We start from the raw sequence: 18,524 nt of genomic DNA, 5'->3' as shown, positions 1-18,524 counted from the left end.
TCATTGAGTTTCCCCTTCCTTAATGTACACAGCAGCAGCAGCAGCAGCAAAATGAATACGTTTTATCATCATATTTTCCTGAATATAGACCATTCTGATTTGTTCTGCTGCCTGTCACTCCTGCCTGCCAATACCTTCCTCCTCTGAAATAGTCCCCAACTCAGCTTTCATGATATTCCTTCCCCTTTCCTTAAGATATCTTCCTCTTAGTCCACCTTTTGCTTTCATGTTACACACACACACACACACACACACACACACACACACACACACACAATCTTTAACTCTATATTCATTATAATGAAGAAAACAAGTAATTAGGAGCCTGAGAGTTGGATGCCTCTCCAGTAGGGACCAAGCTGGTGAACTATGGCTATCTCCCCATTTGGAAGACTTTTTGTTGCATATCGACTTCAACAACTACTGCTAGGACTCTCAGGGACAGACAGGATCATAGTGCTGCATCTCTGTTTGGCCTGGCTAGAGTTAGGGTCAGGGCAGTGACCACAGAGAGACTATCAATTTTCTTGCTCAGGTCATAATTCCATTTTTCTTTACAGCTGAGTAAAATCCAGGTACATGTGTGTACCACATTTTCTTTACCCATTTGTCTATTGAGTGACATGTAGGTTGGTTCTATACCGTGGCTACTTACTATGAACCGTGCAGCAATAATCATGGATGTTCAGCTATCTCTTTTGAGTATATGACCAGGAGTATATTGATCAGTGTTACCACGTGCTAGTTCTATTTTGAGCTTTTGGAAGAATCCACATACAGACTTCCATAAACTCCCACCATCAGAGACTAAGGGTCTTTCCCCCCAAAGCCTTGCCAGGATTTGCTGTCATCTGTCTCTTTGATAATAGCCATTCTGTTGGGGTGAGATAAACTAAGAAAGTGGGTGTCATTTCCCTAATGGCTACGGATGGCCAACAATTTTTCAAATGTTTATTTTCCACTTGTACTTCTTCCTTAGAGGATTTCTCCTTCGTTAATTAACACATTTCTTCCCAGTGTTTACCCTTTTCTTTTTATTTATTTATTATTAATCATTCCATTCATTTACATCTCATATTACCTTCCCAGTTACCCCTCCCACAAGCCCCCCTCCCACACTCCCTCTCACCCCCCTCCTGTTTGTCTCTGTGAGGGTGCTCCCCTACCCTTTTCATTCTTTCCAAACTCAAGATACCCAAAGAAATCAATGTGACCTTACCTATGTTCACTTGATAGCCCTCTGCTGCCCTCACCAGTCAACGTGAAGCAAGTCCACTGCCTCCTGAGGAAGTTTTCTCCTTCCCATTGAGTAAAGATTTGGATGCCTTTGCATTGAAAAAAGAAAAAAAAAGAAAAAAGAAAATTAATCTGAACATTTCAATAGCATGATAAAAGAAAACAAATTACACAAATCACCCATTGTTGTATTGTTCTGGATCCTTGGTTTAAGGTAGCAGATAAGGGATGGTAATGAGACCCCTAATTCATGTAAAGCCTTCCACCACAGAGCATATGTGGAGATCATTTTGATAAAGTCCAAGAATAAATTCCATAATAGCCGTGGAACTATAAGGCTATTACGGTTGGAAACTGTGAAGCCTTGCAAATTTGTAGCTAGCTTTGTTTCCACCAACAATAAATAACCCCAAGGGGGGGGAGAGAGGGAGAAAGAGAGAGAGAGAGAGAGAGAGAGAGAGAGAGAGAGAGAGAGAGAGAGAGAGAGAGAGAATAAATTTACAGTCAACAGACCTGAGTTTGAGCTCCTGAACAACTGAAACTTTGGACATGATATTTAAACTCTATAAACTAGAACTCCCCATAGTGGAGAATTTAAAAAACAAAGACCACTTAACCTCATAGCATTATTGTAAATATTAAATGTGCCAATGTATCTCATAACTCGCAGCGCAGTTATGAAAATAGAACACAGTGTAGTTCCTTTTTCAGTGGTCCTGTGATATTTAGAGAATACTTATGTAACTTGATGAGTGGCAGAAATAATAGAAAATTACAATTTATATTGAGTAAGACCTTGCAGATGCACCATATGTAGATGTCATATGTAAAGAGAGCGTGTGTTCCAATATCACATCTTACTTACTGTACATTTGTTATTCATTCAAAACATATGACAAGCAGTATATAGTGTTCATGCAACAGACACTGTGATCGTTAGTGCGATCAGATCAGCAGGTCTATTTACAAAGACACTGAGCAAATATTGAGACAGATGTTTGCTCTCTGTTTTACTCTGTTTACACATGTCTTTTATAACGTAGCAGAAGAGCCGCGGATGAGCAAGAAACAGGGTTTATGTGCCAATGGCTGGCCAGAGCCTTGTAGCAGAATTAGAAGGGGGAGTGTCTGTAGTCATATGTTCTAAGTGTTTTCCCGTGATATTTGTGTCTTTTCATATTAAATTCACTTATCTTTCACCAGGCAATAATATGTTTCAAGTAGAATAGCCAGCTACATAGCCCCTCTCTGAGGCTTATTTTCTCCCCTGGCTTCTGAGTCCCAGCTTCCATACCTTTGGTTCCTTACTGATATTTGAGTCCTCAATCCTGGACTTTGTTGTACTTCTTCCTAACATCTGTACTTTAACTTTTCTGCCTGGTTGTTGACTTAGTCTAAACTCCAGGCCCTAAAACTTAGGACTCCCAATCCACTCAAAACCAGGCTCACTGTCCCCAGAATCTCCCTTTAGAGGGGCATAGAAAAAAAAACAAGGTAAGCTCATGGTGATATTACTAACTGTCATAGGGTAGACTCAAACATTAAAATATTAAAAGTAATCCCATTGCTGTCACTGGTTGGTCCCTAGGCTTGGAACTTTCTAAATTTAAACAAAGCACACAGTGTAAGTTCAAATGAGCCTTTTGCTGTGTGGACGCTTACCAGCTTGTTGAGGAAACTATATTTAAACATTTGGATGTTGAGAAATTCATACAAGATGTAAATAAAATATCAGTGCCACAGAGAACTTTTGCTCCATCTCAGCTTTATGCTTCAGCTGGAAACAACAATGTTTCATTATCTTTTGATGACAGAATAGTGACCTTGAAAAGAAAATAGAAATTCTCCCTGCAGTAGGTCCAGTGTGTGTCCTTAAGAGACTCTCTACAGATACAGGGGTTAAGTGGAGCATAACAAACTCTGGCTAGTGGAGAGAAGACTACATGTGGACAGAACGGGTGGCTGCTGCAGAGTGAACTTGGAGACAGAACTAACATTTGAAAAGGAACCCCATTCATGTTCATCTGAGGCAAAGGAAGAAGAAACAATGCATTGCACAGACACGGAGACACACAGACCACAGACAGTGTGGGGCAGTGGATAGAGCCTGTAGAAATAGTGTCTCAGACACTCACATACACATACACACACACACACACACACACACACACACACACACACACACACACACACACACACAATGTCAAAGGTAGATAGAACCTGAAGAAATAGTGTTCTCTCTCTCTCTCTCTCTCTCTCTCTCTTTCTCTCTCTCTCTCTCTCCCTCCCTCCCTCCATCCCTCCCTCCACCTCCCTCCTTCCCTCCCTCCCTCCCCCCTCTCTCTCTCACACACACACACATACACACATACACACACACACAATGTATAGGCATTAGATAGAGCCTGTTACCATCAGTCACTATAGAAAATTCAATTCACTGAACGACAATACCGAACAGAAAGACAATGTCACAGTGGTGGGGAGAAATTCTCTTTGCATTGATCACTAGTAACCACCCATGTTACTTATTTTCTGATTTCTGGAACAAAATATCCTACACAGATAATGTTAGGGGAAATGTGTTTATTTGGGCTTACAGTTTCAGAAATGTCCATCATAACATAGAAGACAGGATAATGGCAATGTGTGTTGCAGGCTCATTCACCATAGCTGAGCAGGAAGAAGAGGACCTAGGCCAGAATTAGACATAGGTAGAAGCTTCAAAGCCTTGGTCCTAGAGGCCTATTTCCACCATCTAGGCCTCAAACCCTAAAGAACGGCACAGCCTTCAAAAGAATGCCACAAGTTGGGTCTCAAGCACTTAAAACCTGATCCCGTAGAGAACACTTCAGAGTCAAATTACAGTATTCTTCCCATCTTCTATAAAAACTCACTGCTAACACAGAATACAAAAAGCATTAAATGAAATGTTTAATGCTCCCACAGTCTCACAGGCCCAAGAGCATTCAAAAGTTCACAATTCAAAGTATCTCTTGAGACTCAAGGCAAACTCTCCGTTGTGATGTATAACAAGAGCAGCAGCAACAGCAACAGATATCTAAATACCTACTTCCAGTACACAAAGGGATATAGTAAATACCCCCATTATAAATGAAGTAGAAAAGAAAGACTGAAAAAAAAAAGTCAGCTACAGAATGGCCTAAACCCTGTAGGAAAACAGTAAGTCCTGTAGCTCTGTCCTGCATCCAGTGAAAATGGTGTCACCATCTGAACAGCAGTGGCCTCCTCCGCCTCTCACAATGACCTTGACATTACAGTCCCACCCCCACCCCTACCCAGTCTCAGCTGGCGCCATTCATCATCTGCATTATCTTCCCTAAGACAGCCCATGCTCGCACAGTGCTGAAAATCCTAAAGTCTCTACTGCACCTCGAGCTCTGTCTTGCAGCTTCCCCAATTGATAGCTCACTCAGGAGCTCCATGAAATAAATATGGCTCCGCTACACATTGCCCACACGGCTTCACAGGTTTTGTGCTGGGGTCTTAATGTAAGATTCTTAAGTTCTGTGTGCCTGAAAACAAGCAGTATCATATGGATGATATCAGTGATTGCAAGTTGTGCTCTGTAATTCAAGACCCCTGGGACGTGGCTCCCATAGCCTCTGGGAGCCAATGAAGCTGCGGCAGTGTGAGAGGATTGGAAACAATTCATTGGAAGGTCTCCCTTTCCAAGCATTCTTTCAAAGTGTTCTGTTTTCAAATTCTAGTACAATCTTGCCCTCCATGAATCTCCTTTAGCAGACAAGTTCAAAGTCCCTGTTTTCTCCATCACAGTGCTGATTTCCTCAAAATCTACCAGAGCTTTTCCGTGAATTTGTCCACCACCTGAAAAATACCAATCTCTTTCCATACCAAAGTACATATCTTTCCAATCCTTTCATTCTGATATTCGCTCTATGCAGGCCTCGACTATATAGCAGACTCAAGGAAGCAGAGAGTAACCACATCTCAATGCAGATGCTAAGTTGATTTCAGATTTTCATCACAGAATAAATTAGTCCATTATGTTGAGAATCAACGTCTCATACATTTCCATAGCATGGATAAAATACAGTGAGAATAGCATACAAATACCTATGGTTGGATTTCCAAAGGAATCCTCATTGAATCTAAAGCGTTTTGCCATTACTGCATCTAAAAGTCTTTACTGTTTACCTTGTCATCAGCATTTAGGTCTCTAAATTTCTACCAGAATGTCTCATTAAACTGCAATTGTTCTATTCTTGAGTTCCTATGGCCCTCCTCCCCAATACCTTTCCACATTCCTCCTGCAAAGCAGCAACAAAACCACTTTTCGGGTACCATTTTCTTTTTCATTTAGTTAGTTTTATAGTTATGGTGATAGACTATCTAACCAATGTGAGGCTGAAGGGATTTATTTTAACTCAGAATATAAGATAATCTCAGTTCATCACTGAAGCAAAGATGGGTCAGGTGAAGTACATGACATCTTTCATCGTGGTAATCTGGGAAGCAGAGGATGTCTTCCAGAAACATCCCATAGGGATGTAGCTTTGTTAGGACTTCCCACCATGCACGTCAGTACACATGCTGGGGGTCAAGCCTTCAGAGGTCAAATAAGCCTTATGGGAGACATTTCAAATGTAAGGCATGGCATAAAATTTCTACCTAAGAAACCTTAAAAACAAACTTTGAAAGAATCAAACTTGTTAAAAATAACTTAAATGTATTCCAGGCAATGACAATGGTATTAATCGAAATAATTTTAAGTGTACTAAACAAAATAAAATTCACGACATATGGTATCCACTAACAAATTCCCAGACAGATGAGAAAGAAAATAAAACCCAATAAAGAAAATAATTCAGTCAATCAAAACTGACTTAGACTGGGTGTAGAAACAAGATCAGAAAGCAGAAGCACTAAAACAGATGTTAAACTATACATCATGCGCTCAGAAATTTATGCAGAGAGGAATAAAACACATGCTTTTAAAGACTCAAATTAAACCTTAAGAAATGAAGATTCATTTGTGTAATTTCCAAATTTTGGAAAAAAAAATCTACATAGTTCACTTGCCATAGTTCAAATTCCTGAACCCCATGGTGATCAACTTAAAAGTCTCCTCTGTACACCCTGAACCCCACAAAGCATCCTGATTCCTCTGTGTGTTGCAGACTCCCAAACGCTACTTGAGGGCTTCCTAATACTCCATCTGCTAATTCCAACTACAAGGAGTTTAGATAGAATCAATTTTGCTAGCCTTTGACGTGTGTTCACGAGAGTCTTATTACGTTTCATTTAATTATTTGTTGATCACAGTTTAGAATTTTTAAGATTAAGTCTCTGAACATGTGTCTTGTAAATGGCTCTGATAGACTGTTTGCAACAACTATATGCAACAAATAGAGGAAACACATGGGCTGGTGGAACGGCTCAAGGGCTCTTTCCTGTCTTACCTGGGACCAGGGTTTGGTTCCCATATCACACATGGCAGCTCACAACTGTTTGTAACTCTAGTTCCAGGGCATGCCAACACACAATTCCAGCCTCTACAGGGATGTGAACAGTGCACATACATAAATGCATCTGTGTTGAAATTTTACTTAAATTATACATACATCACTACCACCATGACTACCACCACCATCATGACTGCCACCGCCACCATGACTGCCACCACCACGACTACCACCAGCACCATGAATACCACCACCACTATACCATTATACCATCACCATCTCCAGCCCACCATCATCTCTCCTGCCATGACCACCACGACACTATTCTACTCTCTAGTTTTTAAGTTTACCTCAGATTCACCATACAAATAAAATTAAGTAGTATGTTTTTATCATTGTGTGTCCAGATTCTATCACTTATGATAATGTCCTCTAGGTTAATCTGCATTGTTAGAATATATTGGCCCTTCTCCTTTGGGTGTCAGGATAAAAAAGATCTTGCAATAGGATAGTCCAACTACAAAGTAAGAGGTATGGCCTAAAAGGCTTCCTTTGTTATATGAAATCTTAGCTCCTGTGGTCCAGTGCTTCATTCCCACAAGTGACAATAAGCAGAAGAAAAGCAGGAATTGATATTCTGGATCTTCTAGTCTCTCTTCAACTGTTAGTGCTTGAAGTGAGACCTGGCCAGTGTCAGATGAAGGGTTGTCCCTTAACAGCATATAAGCAGAATCACACAAACAATGCAGAGAGAGAGAGAGAGAAACAGAGACAGAGACAGAGAGACAGAGACAGAGAGACAGAGACAGAGAGACAGAGACAGACACAGAGAAAGACAGAAAAACACAAAGACAGACAGACAGACACAGAGACAGACAGACAGACAGACAGACAGAGACAGAGACAGAGAGACAGAGACAGACACAGAGAAAGACAGAAAAATACAAAGACAGACAGACACAGAGACACACAGACAGACAGAGACAGACAGAGACAGAAACACATACAGAGAGAGAGAGAGAGAGAGAGAGAGAGAGAGAGATTTGGATAAATAGGTCATTTCATGGAGAAGAGGCCCCAATCTCTGATTCCACTTTCTGATTACGTATAATTTGCTCTCCTCAGTAAACTTCCATGGCCACTAAAAACCCACAAAGTTTCACAAAGCCTCTCTTACCATAACAAGTGTGTTTGGAGAAATACAAAAGCTTCTATTTTGTCTAAATAAGAAGCAGTTGTTTTTCTTTTATCAACCCCCTCCCCAAGAGAAAAACAGATACCCAAAGACAAACTCCATTCTGCAATCCTACAAGCTGTGTACAAAGAAGAAACCTGTATTCCAATAAACACCTCTCTGGGCTGTAGAGGGGTATAATGGCTTGATGGACTGTGAAAGAATCATTTAGGGAAAAACTTGTGACAATGGGCTTTAGACATTTTTCACTAAGTATAACTGAATGTGGTCCAACTACGGATTACATTAGGATCTGTTTCATTGTTGCATCTCTCTATAGCTCCAGCAAGGTTTGAGACAGCATTACCACTGGTTACAAAAACAAACAGATTTCAGAGAAATTGAGCACCACTGTATGCTCTATAATCACTAGTTCTTTCTAGGAGATAACTACTGCAAAAAGAGCTGAGAACTAAACTGTCAACAGATCATCTCTCCAGGCATGGAGTTACCTGCGCATGTAGCATGAGGGACCTGATGTGTGGCTGTCAGACATCATTAAAGAAAGTCAGAATGACATGCATATTCTGCAAGGTTTTCCTCCTGAATCCCTGTTGAATCTGCCAGGGTGCTTACAAAGCAAACCACCATTCCATCCCTAATTGGCACAACATAGAAATGAATGGATAAAAGCCTGCTGGAGAAGGGAAGGATTCAGATAATCTCCCATTATTCAGGGATGCCTCGCCAGCTGGCAGGGCCAAATCCTGGCACATTCTCTGCCAGTTCTCATCTTTGGAACTCGGTGAAGTGAAAACAAAGGGATCAACCTGGATTTTAGAGTCAGTCAAATTTGCAGCTCACATCAGATGTTCCCAGATCTGCCATGGGCCTCCTGCACTACACATGTATGAGCTTCATGCCTGGACCTCTAAAAGAACACTGGAAAGAGGTGATAGACAAAGTTGAGCTTCTAGGATGAAAATATTTAAAATTGTGACAGAAATATCTGAAGATCTAACTACAGAAAAATCTATATGTAGAAATAGGTGAATGTTTTCCCTCAAAAGACACTGGAGTGTCATAAAGATGATTAATCATAAAAAAATTTTAAAGTCATTGGAAATATTTGGATACAAAAGAGGTGCACATGTGTAATTTTATAATATTATATCGTGTTGAAAGTACATAAAAATTGTTGGCAAGTTAAAAATAACAAGTTAGAAGATAAAACATCCCAACTTCTAGAATTGGTTTGATAAGAGTATGTATGTTTTCCATTGTTTCATTTTCTTTTATTTAAAAAATAATAGATAAAACTAAAAATTTTATCTATTATTTGCAATAGGAAAAATAAAAATTCTATTGGCATTTTCAGCCAGATTTTAGGCTAAAGAAGAAATAAACATCATATTTCAATACGCTTTGAATCAGCCTACAAAGTTCCCAGGGTACATGACATTCAATACATTCCCTAAAATAAAAGACTTCCTTTTGGTCTACAGCAAAGAATGTGGTTGGAGAGGTGGCTCAATGACTCGGAGTGTTTGCTTGTCATTCAGAATGCTGGCATTTGATTCCCAGCACCTACATCAAGCAGGTGACAATTGCCTGATACTCTATAACTAACTCTGCCTCTGGACATTACAAAAACCTTTTCTGAACTCTTGAAACACACACACATTATAATCTCTCTTTCGCAAAAAGTCCCCTGAGTTTAAGATCTCTACATAAGTCTTCAATGTGTCAAAATAATCTTGAGTAGTCCAATGCACACTTTAGCTAAGCATGCTTCTTGGACTAGAGTGGTGTTATGAGCAGACAATGGCAGGACTAAAAACCTAAAAGGAAAAAAATAGAACTGGATGGAGGGAAGGATTAGTGAGCTGTGAGGATCCAAATGTATAAGCCTACAGCTCAGAGTGCTGATTTAATGAACCAGTCTAAACTCCAATGACTGAATCTCTAGGTTGCTTTTAATTTTACACTATTGTATTATATTGACACAGCCAATAAGCCTGGTACTTAAACCAGATCTAATCTAGTCATTAAACTAGATAATAAAGGCTGTGTTTTAATTCACTTGATAATCAACTCTACAGTTAGAAAAAATTGTTTGTGAAGGGAATGAAAAATCTAATATGATCTTCCATGTTCCTTCTAGCTTTAAAGACTTATGTGAGTTGATATGAGTGGGTTTACTGTAGATCAAAACACAGACTTACTCAAGTAAAATAGGAAATTTTCTTATAAAGTTGTGTGTGTGGCAGTTGAGGGTAACCCCAACTCCCCCTATGGGTGTTTGGCTAGAGATAAAGCCCTGTTCAGGAGAGTTGAAAATGTCAATGTCATAGGAGGTTTTTATCATAAGCATTCTATATTTTTCTTTACATAAAGCATTGGGAGTCCAACACTCAGTCTCAAGAGACACAGGGCAGACATCTTCCTTATGTCCTGCTACCTTCAACAAAGAACTAATCACAAGCAACCATCTTTTTAGCAACCAGCAAATATTCTTGAGGTAATATGGCTCTTTTGAACATCACTCCAACACTCTGAGGAAGCTCTACTCTCCCTGCAAATCCAATAACAACTTCAGTGGGTTGTTTTTGTTTGTTGGTTGGTTAGTTAGTTTTGGGGTTTTTTTTGTTGTTGTTGTTGTTTTGGGGGGAGAGGGGTTGTGTTTTCTTGAGAAGGCCTTTTGCAGTCATGGCTGCTCCGGGCAGCTTGAAGGACTATCTCCTGGGCCTTTCTCACTCCTGCACAGGAGCCTGCTTCCCTACTGACTGAAGAAAACCCTATGATTAGTGTATTGCATAGCTTGTGATTAGTGTCTAAGTGAGGCTTATGATTGGTGTATGTGTTATAAAACTTATTTTATACCACTAAGAACAGCAAGAATACTGTAAACATCATCTTCATGAGGATCTCTGTGTAAATCTATCAGAGAATCTATCAATGGAAGACTGAAGAGAAAGTGGCAGAAGGAATCTCAATGTATTGGACATATATGCAACCATGTAGCAAAAACAGGAACTACTGTGGAGTTCCTATTGTTCCAACATGTGTACAATTCTTAACAGTATGTAACAATAACAAAATGTTAGCACAAAGGGAACAGAAAGATTGCAAATGTTCTGATTTGATCTTAACCACTGAAGATCCAAAGCAGTTAGACCTAAAAATGAGCCTATATCACAAAAGAGAAATAATAAAAAATACCATATACTTAATTAAATTAGAAGACAACCAAGAAGAAAAAGAAAACCATATAATTCTATTATTAGTTGTAGCAAATTAATAAACACCTCCTAAGAAAACATTAAAGTTATTGTACAGTTATAGGTTATAGGAAACAACTATAACAGGAAATACAGACAACGTTAGGAGACAGTTCACTGGTTAAAGAGTTTGTGTGAAAGAGTGAAGACCAGGTTTGGGACCTCCAGAACTTATGGAAATACGAGAGATATGTGTTGGCTCACATGTAATCCCAGTATTTTGGAAGACTAAGATGACTAGATAGACTATTCATAGCCACAAGCCCTGGGTTCAACTGATAGACTCTGCCTCAATGAATACAATACAGACAAATCTCTCTCACACACACACACACACACACACACACACACACACACACACACACCAACCGACTCCTGATGGCAACCTGAACCTCCACAAGTATTTACACATACATGTATTTACACATACAAGTATTTACACATACATGCACCTGTAAACAACCATACACACATGAGCAAGGGTACACAAATTCATGCATGAAGATATCCTATACATACATACATACACACATACATACATACATACACACACACAGACACACACACAGACACACACACACACACACACACACACACACACACACATATATATGAGAAAAGTATTTGCTTTTATAAGCACTAGAGAAGACACAAACATGATTCAGAAAAATCAAAGCAGATGATGAAGTATTTTTAAAAGATTCGTAAAGATAGAACATAAAGTAGTATGAAAAAGAAAGAAATACATTTACCATTTTTAAAAACTATAACTAATCGTGTCTTCTATGAGGATAGATTTACTTGCATACATTAATACAAAATGGAGACTATAAATATAAATATAAATCGAACCTAAAACATTAATTCAGAAAATTTAGAAATAAAAAAGAAGAAAAATGAAATTATTGGCCTTTTAAAGAGATAGAAGTCAGAAGTCATGACTACAACAATAAAGATTTAATAAATGGCAAGTAGGCATAATATAAGGTGAAAGAAAAAGACTTTGAAATGATAAATGATAAGCAAAATGAAAACAGGGAAATTTTATATGTGATGAAAGATACCATTAATATTTACAAATAAAACTAATGATTATTCAAGAAAAACAAAAATATATTAGAAACAGAAAATAAAGATTTAGATATAGGATTGCAAGATTTTAATATAAACTAATTAAATACACATAAATCAGATTATAGTATTAAAAAGTAGTATGTACATAAGAACCAAATACCAACATAAATCAAAGGAAAGATTAATTAAGAAAAATTGCATTTGGTGAATTAGAACCCAATTCTAGTTAAAGGTTGTAGAGATAATTTGCAGGGCAATAATGAAATTATTCTTATACACAGAAATAATATAATAATGCCGGTGACAAACAGTACAGCGGCACAAATTCACGTGAAAAGGTGCAGCCAAGATTTTGAAAAATTCACTTCCCCTTGAGAATAACTAGAATGGATAGAACAGCCCTTTTTTTCCCAAACTGATTAGTTATTATCTAACAGGTTCAAGCAAGTTTCTTGACAGAAACAGAGTTCCGATCTCAACATGAACTTCACATTTGACACTGTCCCATCAGTTCATGTATTTTCCAACACACGGTGACATCAATGGACAAGACACAAGTCATGATGAGAGCGGTGTCTTAGGGACAGAGAGGTTCAGCAAAATGTCTCCAGTTCCTTAGGCTGCTGATTCAGGAACTGGAATTCAGAGAAGATAAGCATGAGGAAGTCATCTCAAGAACCTGAACTATTTTCCCTGCAGCACGGCCCATGTGCGGAAGCTGAGAGACAAAGGTGCCAAAGAGAAATCCAGACTAAGGCTTTGAGAAGTTAGGAAGTGTTATAATCTACCACGTGGTGCTGGAAAAAAAACAAATGGAAATTAGAATACAAAAGAGCAAAAACTGCGATTTAAAGAAAAAGGCATTAAAAGCACATTTTAAAAATAGCAAATACATAATGATTGGGCTTATTAAAAATGTATGGAAGCTCATGACAGAAAACTATAAAATGCTAGAAGACATTAAAGAATGCCTAAATAACAGCCTGGTCTACAAAGTGAGTTCCAGGACAGCCAGGGCTACACAGAGAAACCCTGTCTCGAAAAACCAAAAAAAAAAAACAAACAAAAAAAAATGCCTAAATAAGAAAAGAAGGGGGTAATGTTTATGAATTGAGAAACTCATGCCAATGTTCTCCACATTAATCTAAGGTTTCAATGTGATCCCAAACTCTTATCACTACGTTTCTTTCTATAGTGTACAGAATCAGAGAAGTTGATTTAAAAGTGAGTATGGATAAGAGCCAACAATGGCAATGACAAGCTGGATGATCTATGCAATCAAATATCAAGAATGATTATAAGCCATAATAATTAAAACATGATATGGTAAATAAATGGAACAGAAACAAAGATTCCAGGAACAGACTTTAAAGTTAATGACCAAATGCATGATTTATGACAAAGTGGTAATATATTTTGTTCTGATGGGAAATGGATGTCTTTGTAACAAATTATATAGGCCTATTGGATGATCACATGACAGTTCTTTCCTAAGTTACACTGTGCACACACATAAAAGTTCAACCCCAAAATGAATTTGTGGTTAAATATGAGTTATAATTATTTTTAAAAAATGTAAAATGTCAGATATGAGAATTGTTTATATAAAACTGATGTAGTCAAACAATCTTTTGAACAGTTCATAAGTGATATAAGAGAAAGTATCAGTTGACTTGGTACACTAAAGTTAAAAACAACTATATATCAGACATCTTCAGAATAGAACCTAACAAGTATTGCTCTCCCCATAACTACATGGGGTGACATTCAGTTTTCTCACAAAATTTATCATATACCTTCTCAAGAGACTCCCAGGATTTCTTAACTTCTCTCTATGCCTCTCTTGTATCTCCTACATCAGAACTTTCCACTTTCATGAGATACAAACCCAGCCGTTGTACTGCACAGAATATTATTACTGCAAGCCTAATACTTCAGAGAATATTTTGGAAGGTTTGAATACTGCATTACATTCCCAGACAATAGCCTCTAATCTTTAGAGCAATTCTCTTTCTCCCCATTGCGTTAGTAATGTTTCCATCCCTGTATGCTTAATTCTGTCTACTTGGTCAGGGTCTACAGACTTCTCACAGCCACTGAAATTTCAGGTGTCTTTCTCCTCCCAGCCTTCCTATGACCCCAAGAGAAAAAAACAGAAGAAGAAAGTGGATTGTCCAACTGGTTCTACTTTTGAAATCTCAAGGAAACTTTCTAGAAGTTTTCTTTCAGAGCATGAACAAAGGCACTACCTGATAGTCTCAACTTTGGGCACTAGCCAATCCCCAGTAAAAAAGATGCATTCTGTGTCTCAAGCTGTCACACTGAGTTAGTTCATCTCCTGTTGTTCTGTGTGGTGTTGATCTACCCACTCCTGCATAAAACTTACCTGCTTTGTGTTAGAACACAGGTTCTATAATTCTCTGGGCATCTTCACTCTTCTCTTATCAACTACTACTATACAGCTGGCTGCAAGTTACCTGATTAATGAACATATAATCATTTCTCTTTTTATGGATTCATGTCTTATAGGACTTACATATCACCTGATTAATTACTTGATTACAAAATGACTTGAGTAATAAATGTATAATTACTTGTCATATTATAAATTCTTAAGTTAAAAGTTGATGGAAGTTGACTGCATTCATCTGCACGGTCCCCAGCCTATTCCTGCCAGGTACCCATAATCCCTTATGTAGTTACATACAGTCTGGCATAGCTCTGGGTGTCTCCCATATGGAGGGTTTGTATTTGTTTTAAAGATATTTATATGCCATAATACAATGATACAATACATAATAATACAATGACTTATTTCTGGAGCTCTCTGTTAATACCTTTCATTTCCACAAAGTTTTTATATCTACCACGTCTTCTCTGAGCTTCAATTAAAAGATGGGTATTGAAAATTTGCTACATACTCATGCCTGAATCTGTAAGATTTACATAAACAAGGTAAAACATTGGAAAATACAGATATGTAAAGAAATGATTTCTCTGTACTTCAAAGAATGCAGACTGATGCATGCACAAAGATAAAATTAAATCTGCTCCCTGGGTCACTAAAGATTTGATAGAAGAGGAAATATCCAAATGTGGCTTTGATGTGTTCCACGAAGAAAGGCATTCTCTAAGTGAAAGAAATACGTAAAAGTAAAAGCAAGAAAGAAAGGCTCTCCACCAATACCTGTGTGTAGCTTCTCACAGTCAAAGAAGCAAAGAATTGAACAGGAGGTCCACAGAGTCAAAGGCACACAAGAAATGGTTGACAAAGGATGACGAGAAATTGGTTTTATGTCTGTATTTATCTTCTTTGTCCTTATGACTGTGGTATATCCATCCAAATCCAGTTTCTCTTTCAAAATAAGGTACCATGTTGATAAGGAAGCATATGCTTACATCTTGGCAATTGCCGTCTATAAAGTGAGAAGTGATGTTTTAAAATGTATTCTCTGAGGACTATATATCTAAGTATTCTAAAACCTAAAAATTGCCAAATTATCTTAGTCAGGGTAAATAAGGAAGTTGAGAATATAAAAAATCGTAGAGCTTATTATTCAGCATTTCTGAAAATATATTAGCTTGCCTTTTTCATAAGCAATCCAGGTTGCAGTGTTTTCAATTACTTAAAACAGTGGGATGCTGGAAACATATCTCTGTGAAAATTTTCCAACAAGGGCTAAACCCACAAAGGAACTCTTGCCTATCTCCTCTGAGATCCCCAACTTTCACAAGTGAGCACACACACATTCCAACCTCCCCACTCTTCCAAAGGCAGCATATATATATTTGAAATCTTCTTTTTAAATGTAGAGTTAACATGAAGGTTTAATAGAGATTAGTAGGAGCTAAGAAATGTGGGGCAGGGGAATTATGAGAAATTGAATATCAGCTACCTATAGTCAGGTAAAATGAATAAATTCAGTGCTTATACCACAGAAGGATGACTATACATCACTGGAAATTGTTGCATATTTTATTACCATCTAGACAATGGGTTCCAAATACAAAGGGAAAAAAGATGGAAATTCTAATTGCACTGAGTTATGATACATTGTACATTTATACCAAGCAAATACTCCCTCATAACAGTGTGTGAACAGTTATGTTTTGATCAAAACTTATTTCAAAGGCTACTAAGTTGGTTCAGTAAACAATGCTACCAAACCTGATAAGTTAACTTCATTCTTTTGGAACACACAAATGGAAAAAGGAGGGCAGTGATTCCAACGAGTTCCCTAAAATCTAAACACACACACACACACACACACACACACACACACACACACACACACACACACACACATACACACACACACACACAAACGTGCATACATGCACACATGCAAATAAAATAAATAATTGAAATAAAGTGTTTTACACCTTTCAGGAGATGGAAGTGCTAATTACTGTGATTTAATCATGACACTGTATGAACACATTCTCATACTTCAGCAAGGTACATTATCATACTCTGTGATCCCAGTACCTGAAGGGAAATTGCAAGTTTAAGGGCGGCCTGGGTTATACAGTGAGATCTAATCTTGAAAAAAAGAGTTGGTAGACAGAAAAATAATAGATGATAAATAGAGATAGATGATAGATAGATAGATAGATAGATAGATAGATAGATAGATAGTTGATAGATGCATTTTATTGTAACCCATATATATACCCGATTAAAATAGATGTACACTTTTACTCAAATGAGTTCATATTCTCTACAGAATATAAAATTATAATGGATATCACTAAATGAATACCTCAAGAAGATACTTCCATTTATCTTATAATACCTAGCATGCCTCTAGCCACTTCCACCTATCACAGTCTGGAAAGCTATGACTTAGCTTAAGAGACTTAAAAGCCAGCTCACCACTGCAGGTACTAACCAGTATGTGCTACATGAAAGGCACCTGCTCCTTTAGTCCTCACAACCACCTTATAAAAGTGCTAATGTTCACTACTTACTGATATTCTCCTGAAACTGAGAAAGAACCTGAAGAAAATGTATAACAGCTTTCCCTTGTCAAACTGAGTCATACACTCAGCAAGTCATACTTTTAAGTCTGTGGTCTTAACCAAAGTTTAATGACTTTCTCACAAGGTGCTGATTATAAGTTTAAAATATGACTTTTGACTGTGGAAGTCATGCACAATATATAGTTCTTCTTTATCTCCTGCAATCAGTACTGCATCCTGCAATATATATGGCTTTCAGTTCAAATGCACAAAAGCACCAAAAACAGAAAGGTGAAGAGCAACAAGTCACCCAATTTCATAGATGTAAAAGCCAACCAAAGAAGCTGTTCTTGTACTTTTCATAAGATCTTGCAACTGTTGAAAGGTGCGTTCTTCAACAATCAAGCATGTTGCATGCAGCCCCCAAATATCACGTCCCTCTTTTCACTTCCACAACATTGCTGCCATGGTACAATTTAAAACTATAGCTATATCCTCTACATACTCACCTGTGGTTTATGGTATTCTGTATTCAGTTTTCTTATGCTGGGTCTCCTCTAGCAATCTCCATATAGGTAGGCTGTGAACCTCGCAGTTCCAGGTCCCAAAACCTTCTTATTGCAAGGCAAGGAAACATGCAGGGATTAGCAACTCCTCTTTTCACCACTGCTATCCCAAATGCAGGGAAGGAACAATTCTTTCTTGGCATTCATGTCCTAATAATGTGCTATTTAGATATATATAGTGACAGTCAAGACATAATTTAGAAAGAGATGGGGTTATTTTTGAAAAATAATCTTACTTTTACAAGTTTTACAATCACGTGAAACCATGGGAGTCTATTGCCAGAACCTCTTCACCACCCAACCAAAGTTTGGGAAGATGCTTGGAAGGCTCAACTTCATCCCAGCTCAGGTCGATCCTTCTCTGCCATAATCTTCCATTCCAGTGCTGGGTGTCTATCCAGTCTTCTGACAATTAGTTTTTATTAACCCAGCTTCTCCTGTAAAGGTATGTTCCATCTACTTGACCCTGGGACATTTCATCCTATTGGAGGAGAGTATCTGCCTAGCTCTCATTAAACTGTGTGGCATCCCCCAAATCTTTGCTGCAATTTGGGCTACTTTGTACACCAGCTAAAAGGCTTCTCTCTCCTGGTCTCACAATGTTTTGTTTTGTTCTTGTTCTTGTTTTGTTCTTGTTCTTGTTCTTGTTCTTGTTCTTGTTCTTGTTCTTGTTCTTGTTCTTGTTCTTGTTCTTGTTCTTGTTCTTGTTCTTGTTCTTGTTCTTGTTCTTGTTCTTGTTCTTGTTCTTGTGTTGTTCTTGTTCTTTTTGTTCTTGCTCTTGCTC

General features: G+C 38.0%; 1 long non-coding RNA gene across 1 annotated transcript in view; it reads right to left on the bottom strand.

Moving 5' to 3' along the window:
* The window catches only part of Gm4710 (predicted gene 4710), a 28,017-nt gene extending 9,744 nt beyond the window's left edge, over positions 1-18,273 (bottom strand). Inside the window, exons 1-3 of the long non-coding RNA NR_033456.1 lie at positions 17,977-18,273; positions 17,684-17,785; positions 1,220-1,325 (exon numbers count right to left, since the gene is read on the bottom strand). This is a non-coding gene — a long non-coding RNA (predicted gene 4710). The remainder of the gene's footprint in view (positions 1-1,219; positions 1,326-17,683; positions 17,786-17,976) is intronic.
* Positions 18,274-18,524: the final 251 nt, after the last annotated feature.

The sequence above is a fragment of the Mus musculus genome, chromosome 17 (assembly GCF_000001635.26).
Source record: "Mus musculus strain C57BL/6J chromosome 17, GRCm38.p6 C57BL/6J".
Classification (NCBI taxonomy): Eukaryota; Metazoa; Chordata; class Mammalia; order Rodentia; family Muridae; genus Mus; species Mus musculus.
Note: the sequence above shows the minus strand (reverse complement) of the source record. Positions and strands in the feature narration are given on the sequence as shown.